Raw genomic sequence first — 7,544 nt, 5'->3', positions numbered from 1 at the left:
AAGCTAGATGCCCTCAATCTCACACAAATCTTCAAGGAACCCACCAGGTACAACCCTAAATCTGTAAACAAGGGCACCCTCATAGACGTTATCCTGACCAACTGGCCCTCCAAATACACCTTCGCTGTCTTCAATCAGGATCTCAGCGATCACTGCCTCATTGGCTGCATCCGCTACGGGTCCGCAGTCAAACGACAACCCCTAATTACTGTCAAACGCTCCAAAAACACTTCTGCGAGCAGGCCTTTCTAATCGACCTGACCCGGGTATCCTGGAAGATATTGACCTCATCCCGTCAGTTGAGGATGCCTGGTCATTCTTTAAAAGTAACTTCTTCACCATTTTAGATAAGCATGCTCCGTTCAAAAAATGCAGAACTAAGAACAGATATAGCCCCTGGTTCACTCCAGACCTGACTGCCCTCGACCAGCACAAAAACATCCTGTGGCGGACTGCAATAGCATCGAATAGTCCCCGCGATATGCAACTGTTCAGGGAAGTCAGGAACCAATACACGCAGTCAGTCAGCTTTTTCAAGCAGAAATTTACATCCTGTAGCTCCAACTCCAAAAAGTTCTTGGACACTGTAAAGTCCATGGAGAACAAGAGCACATCCTCCCAGCTGCCCACTTCACTGAGGCTAGGTAACACGGTCACCCGTACAAATCAGCTGGGCTTGACAATCTGGACGCTCTATTTCTGAAACTATCTGCTGCCATTGTCGCAACCCCTATTACCAGCCTGTTCAACCTCTCTTTCATATCGTCTGAGATCCCCAAGGACTGGAAAGCTACCGCGGTCATCTCCCAATCACCATATTCTTATCGGCAGACTCAGTAGCCTCGGTTTTTCGAATGACTGCCTTGCCTGGTTCACCAACTACTTTGCAAACAGAGTTCAGTGTGTCAAATCGGAGGGCATGCTTTCCGGTCCTCTGGCAGTCTCTATGAGGGTGCCACAGGGTTCAATTCTCAGGCCGACTCTTTTTCTCTGTATATATCAATGATGTTGCTCTTGCTGCGGGCGATTCCCTGATCCACCTCTACGCAGTCGACACCATTCTGAATACTTCTGGCCCTTCCTTGGACACTGTGCTATCTAACCTCCAAACGAGCTTCAATGCCATACAACCCTCCTTCCGTGGCCTCCAACTGCTCTTAAATCCTAGTAAAACCAAATGAATGCTTGTCAACCGTTCGCTGCCCGAATAGCATCACCACCCTGGATGGTTCCGACCTAGAATATGTGGTACCTAGGTGTCTGGCGAGACTGTAAATTCTCCTTCCAGACTCATATCAAACACCTCCAATCCAAAATGAAATCGAGAATCGGCTTTCTATTTCGCAACAAAGCCTCCTTCACTCACGCCGCCAAACTTACCCTCGTAAAACTGACTATCCTACCGATCCTCGACTTCGGCGATGTCATCTACAAAATAGCTTCCAATACTAAACTGGATGCAGTTTATCACAGTGCCATCCGTTTTGTTACTAAAGCACATTATACCACCCACCACTGCAACCTGTATGCTCTAGTCGGCTGGCCCTCGCTACATATTCGTCGCCAGGCCCACTGGCTCCAGGTCATCTACAAGTCCATGCTAGGTAAGGCTCCGCCTTATCTCAGTTCACTGGTCACGATGGCAACACCCACCCGTAGCACGCGTTCCAGCAGGTGTATCTCACTGATCATCCCTAAAGCCAACACCTCATTTGGCCACCTTTCCTTCCAGTTCTCTGCTACCTGTGACTGTAACTAATTGCAAAAATCGTTGAAGTTGGAGACTTTTATCTCCCTCACCAACTTTAAACATCTGCTATCTGAGCAGCTAACCGATCGCTGCAGCTGTGCATAGTCCATCTGTAAATAGCCCACCCAATTTACCTACCTCATCCCCATACTGTTTTTATTTATGTACTTTTCTGCTCTTTTGCACACCAGTATCTCTACCTGCACATGACCATCTGGTCATTTATCACTCCAGTGTTAATCTGCAAAATTGTAATTATTCGCCGACCTCCTCATGCCTTTTGCACACAATGTATATGGACTATTTTTTTTCTTTTTTTCTACTGTGTTATTGACTTGTTTATTGTTTACTCCATGTGTAACTTTGTGTTGTTGTCTGTTCACACTGCTATGCTTTATCTTGGCCAGGTCACAGTTGTAAATGAGAACTTGTTCTCAACTAGCCTACCTGGTTAAATAAAGATGAAATAAAAAAATAAAAAATAATTGCCCCTATATATCTTCTGAGCTTGTGCTACTAGGTGACCGAAACTGGGACCTGCTTAACACTCCGACCAATCCTACAAACTAAGCTTGATGCCCTCAATCTCACACAAATTATCAATGAACCTACCAGGTACAACCCCAAATCAGTAAACACGGGCACCCTCATTGACCTCATCCCGTCAGTAGAGGATGCCTGGCTATTCTTTAAAAGTGCCTTCCTCACCATCTTAAATAAGCATGCCCCTCTCAAAAAAACTTAGAAGTAGGAATAGATATAGTCCTTGGTTCAAGCCAGACCTGTCTGCCCTTGACCAGCACAAAAACATCCTGTGGCGTTCTGTATTAGCATCGAATAGCCCCCATGATATGCAACTTTTCAGGGAAGTCAGGAACAAATATACACAGGTAAGCTTTATTCAAACAGAAATGTGCATCCTGTAGTACTAACTCAAAAAGGTTCTGGGACACTGTAAAGTCCATGGAGAATAAAAGCACCTCCTCCCAGCTGCCCACTGCTCTGAGGCTAGGAAACACTGTCACCACCGATAAATCCACTATAATTGAGAATTTCAATAAGCATTTCTCTACGGCTGGCCATGCTTTCCACATGGCTACCCCTACCCCGGTCAACTGCCCGGCACCCTCCACAGCAACCTGCCAAAGCCCCCACCATTTCTCCTTTACCCAAATCCAGATAGCTGATGGAGGGTGCCTACCCTCACCACCTGGGTCTCGACCCCGCCCTGTGCAACTGGGTACTGGACTTCCTGACGGGCCGCCCCCAGGTGGTGAGGTTAGGCAACAACATCTCCACCCCGCTGATCCTGAGCCCTCTCCTGTACTCCCTGTTCACCCACGACTGCGCGGCCACGCACGCCTCCAACTCAATCATCAAGTTTGCGGACGACACAACAGTGGTAGGCTTGATTACCAACAATGACGAGACAGCCTACAGGGAGGAGGTGAGGGCCCTCGGTGTATGGTGTCAGGACAATAACCTCACACTCAACGTCAACAAAACTAAGGAGATGATTGTGGACTTCAGGAAACAGCAGAGGGAACACCCCCCTATCCACATCGATGGAACAGTAGTGGAGAGGGTAGTAAGTTTTAAGTTCCTCGGCATACACATCACAGACAAACTGAATTGGTCCACTCACACAGACGCAGGACCGCCTCTTCAACCTCAGGAGGCTGAAGAAATTCGGCTTGTCACCAAAAGCACTCACAAACTTCTACAGATGCACAATCGAGAGCATCCTGGCGGGCTGTATCACCGCCTGGTACGGCAACTGCTCCGCCCACAACCGTAAGGCTCTCCAGAGGGTAGTGAGGTCTGCACAACGCATCACCGGGGGCAAACTACCTGCCCTCCAGGACACCTACACCACCCGATGTTACAGGAAGGCCATAAAGATCATCAAGGACAACACCCACCCGAGCCACTGCCTGTTCACCCCGCTATCATCCAGAAGGTGAGGTCAGTACATGTGCATCAAAGCTGGGACCGAGAGACCGAGAGACTGAAAAACAGCTTCTATCTCAAGGCAATCAGACTGTTAAACAGCCACCACTAACATTGAGTGGCTGCTGCCAACACACTGACTCAACTCCAGCCACTTTAATAATGGGAATTGATGGGAAATGATGTAAAATATATCACTAGCCACTTTAAACAATGCTACCTAATATAATGTTTACATACCCTACATTATTCATCTCATATGTATACGTATATACTGTACTCTATATCATCTACTGCATCTTTATGGAATACATGTATCACTAGCCACTTTAACTATGCCACTTTGTTTACATACTCATCTCATATGTATATACTGTACTCGATACCATCTACTGTATCTTGCCTATGCTGCTCTGCAACCATCACTCATTCATATCTTTATGTACATATTGTTTATCCCCTTACACTGTGTATAAGAAATTAGTTTTGGATTTGTTAGTTAGATAACTTGTTGGTTATTACTGCATTGTCGGAACTAGAAGCACAAGCATTTCGCTACACTCGCATAAACATCTGCTAACCATGTGTATGTGACAAATAAAATTTAATTTGATTTGATGTTCTGAAAGAGCTGCAAAATCTGGACCCCTACAAATCAGCCACGCTAGACAATCTGGACCCTCTCTTTCTAAAATCATCTGCCGAAATTGTTGCAACCCCCATTACTAGCCTGTACAACCTCTCTTTCGTATCGTCTGAGATTCCCAAAGATTGGAAAGCTGCCGCGGTCATCTCCCTCTTCAAAGGGGGTGACACTCTAGACCCAAACTGCTACAGACCTATATCTATCCTACCCTGTCTTTCTAAGCCAAGTTAACAAACAGATTACTGACCATTTCGAATCCCACCATACCTTCTCCGCTATGCAATCTGGTTTCAGAGCTGGTCATGGGTGCATCTCAGCCACGCTCAAGGTTCTAAACGACATCATAACCGCCATCGATAAGAAACATTACTGTTCAGCCGTATTCATCGACCTGGCCAAGGCTTTCGACTCTGTCAATCACAACATTCTTATTGGCAGACTCGGTTTCTCAAATGATTGCCTCGCCTGGTTTACCAACTACTTCTCTGATAGAGTTCAGTGTGTCAAATTGGAGGGCCTGTTGTCCAGACCTCTGACAGTCTCTATGGGTGTGCAACAGGGTTCAATTCTCGGGCCGACTCTCTTTTCTGTATACATCAATGATGTTGCTCTTGCTGCTGGTGATTCTCTGATCCACCTCTACGCAGTCGACACCATTCTGTATACTTCTGGCCCCTCCTTGGACACTGTGTTAACTAACCTCCAGACGAGCTTCAATGCCATACAACTCTCCTTCCGTGGCCTCCAACTGCTCTTAGACGCAAGTAAAACTAAATGCATGCTTTTCAATCGATCACTGCACACACCTGCTCGCCCGTCCAGCATCACTACTCTGGATGGCTCTGACAACTACAAATACCTGGGTGTCTGATTAGAATGTAAACTATCCTTACAGACTCACATTAAGCATCTTCAATCCAAAATTAGATCTAGAATCGGCTTCCTATATCGCAACAAAAGCATCCTTCACTCACTAAAACTGACCATCCTACCGATCCTCGACTTCGGTGATGTCATCTAGAAAATAGCCTCCAACACTCTACTCAACAAACTGGATGCAGTCTATCACAGTGCCACACGTTTTGTCACCAAAGCCCCATACACTACCCACCATTACGACCTGTACGTTCTCGTTGGTTGGCCCTCACTTCATACTCGCCGCCAAACCCACTGACTACAGGTTATCAACAAGTCTCTGCTAGGTAAAGCCCCGCCTTATCTCAGCTCACTGGTCACCATAGCAGCACCCACTCGTAGCACGCGCTCCAGCAGGTATATCTCACTGGTCACCCCCAAAGCCAAGTCCTCCTTTGGTCGTCTTTCCTTCCAGTTCTCTGCTGCCCATGACTAGAACGAATTACAAAAATCTCTGAAGCTGGAGACTCACATCTCCCTCACTAGCTTTAAGCACCAGCTGTCAGAGCAGCTTACAGATCACTGCACCTGTACATAGCCCATCTGTAAACAGCCCATCTATCTACCTACCTCATCCCCATACTGGTATTTATTTATTTTGCTCCTTTGCACCCCAGTATCTCTACCTGCACATTCATCTTCTACCATTCCAGTGTTTAATTGCTATATTGTAATTACTTCGCCACCATGGCCTATTTATTTTCTTAACTTACCTCATTTGCACTCACTGTATATAAACTTTTTGTTTTCTTTTGTTCTACTGTTCTACACTATAGACTATGTTTTGTTTATTCCATGTGTAACTCTGTGTTGTTGTATGTGTCGAATTGCTACGCTTTATCTTGGCCAGGTCACAGTCGCAAATGAGAACTTGTTCTCAACTAGCCTACCTGGTTAAATAATGGTGAAATCATATTTTTTTTAAAGGGCTTGTAAGTTTTTCACACTAAGGTCTACTACACCTGTTGTATTCGGCACGTGACAAATAACATTTGATTTAAATGCATTTCAATTAACAGGTGTGCCTTGTTAAAAGTTCATTTGTTGAATTAATTTCCTTTTTAGCCAATCAGTTGTGTTGTGACAAGGTCGGGGTGGTATACAGAAGATAGCCTTATTTGGTAAAAGACCAAGTCCATATTATGGCAAGAACAGCTCAAATAAGCAAAGAGAAACGACAGTCCATCATTACTTTAAGACATGTAGGTCAGTCGATACAGAAAAATGTCAAGAACTTTGAAAGTGGATTACCTCTGCAGCAGAGGATAAGTTCATTAGAGTTACCAGCCTCAGTAATTGCAGCCCAAATAAATGCTTCAGAGTTCAAGTAACAGACACATCTCAACATCATCTGTTCAGAGGAGACTGCATGAATCAGGCCTTCATGGTCGAATTGCTACAAAGAAACCACTACTGAAGGACACCAATAAGAAGAGACTTGCTTGGGCCAAGAGACACGAGCAGTGGACATTAGACCAGTGCAAATCTGTCCTTTGGTCTGATGAGACCAAATTAGATTTTTGGTTCCAACCGCCATGTCCTTGTAAGACGCAGAGAAAGTTAAATAATATGCCTACATATGTCATCTAAGAGCATAATAATAATAGGACCGCAATCATCATTTTATTTTACCTTTAATTAACTATGCAAGTCAGTTAAAAACAAATTATTATTTTAAATGATGGCCTAGGAACAGCGGGTTAACTGCCTTGTTATGGATGATGTTCCAACATGTTATTGCCTACATTACTGGCAACAACAGTTAAAACAAAAACATATATAAAGTAATATACAAGCATAATAAAGATAAATGTCCAAGGGAATATGATCAAGACAGACTTAATTGTTTCTTTGACCCTAATTAGCATTTGTCATCAAACGTAGCACAACACATCATAGAGTATGGATTCAGGAACCATGTTGCCCAGCTGCATTACACCTTTAGCAGCCGTTAATTTATAGAGAAGAAAGACTGAAAGCCAGATGCTCTCTAGATTGAGGAAAATTGTGGTTAAACAAAACATGGCTGCATCGATGAAAACCCATTCCATCTTTAGTGTGCGATGTTTTCATAATTCCCAGTACAGATATGAAAAAACAAACAGTTCTTTGTCCATCTGTTCGTGTTTTTCATAATCTTCTTTGATTATTCCCAACTTGCAAAGTGGCAAAGGAGGCATGAATACTTATAGAATGGAAAATAGTTTTTGAATTAAAAGAAAAAACTAGTCTAAACAAAAGGAAAACCCACTGACAATATTTAGGAAATTGTGTGTGTTGAAT

The sequence above is a fragment of the Oncorhynchus masou genome, chromosome 24 (assembly GCF_036934945.1).
Source record: "Oncorhynchus masou masou isolate Uvic2021 chromosome 24, UVic_Omas_1.1, whole genome shotgun sequence".
Lineage (NCBI taxonomy): Eukaryota > Metazoa > Chordata > Actinopteri > Salmoniformes > Salmonidae > Oncorhynchus > Oncorhynchus masou.
This window is presented reverse-complemented; position numbering follows the sequence as displayed.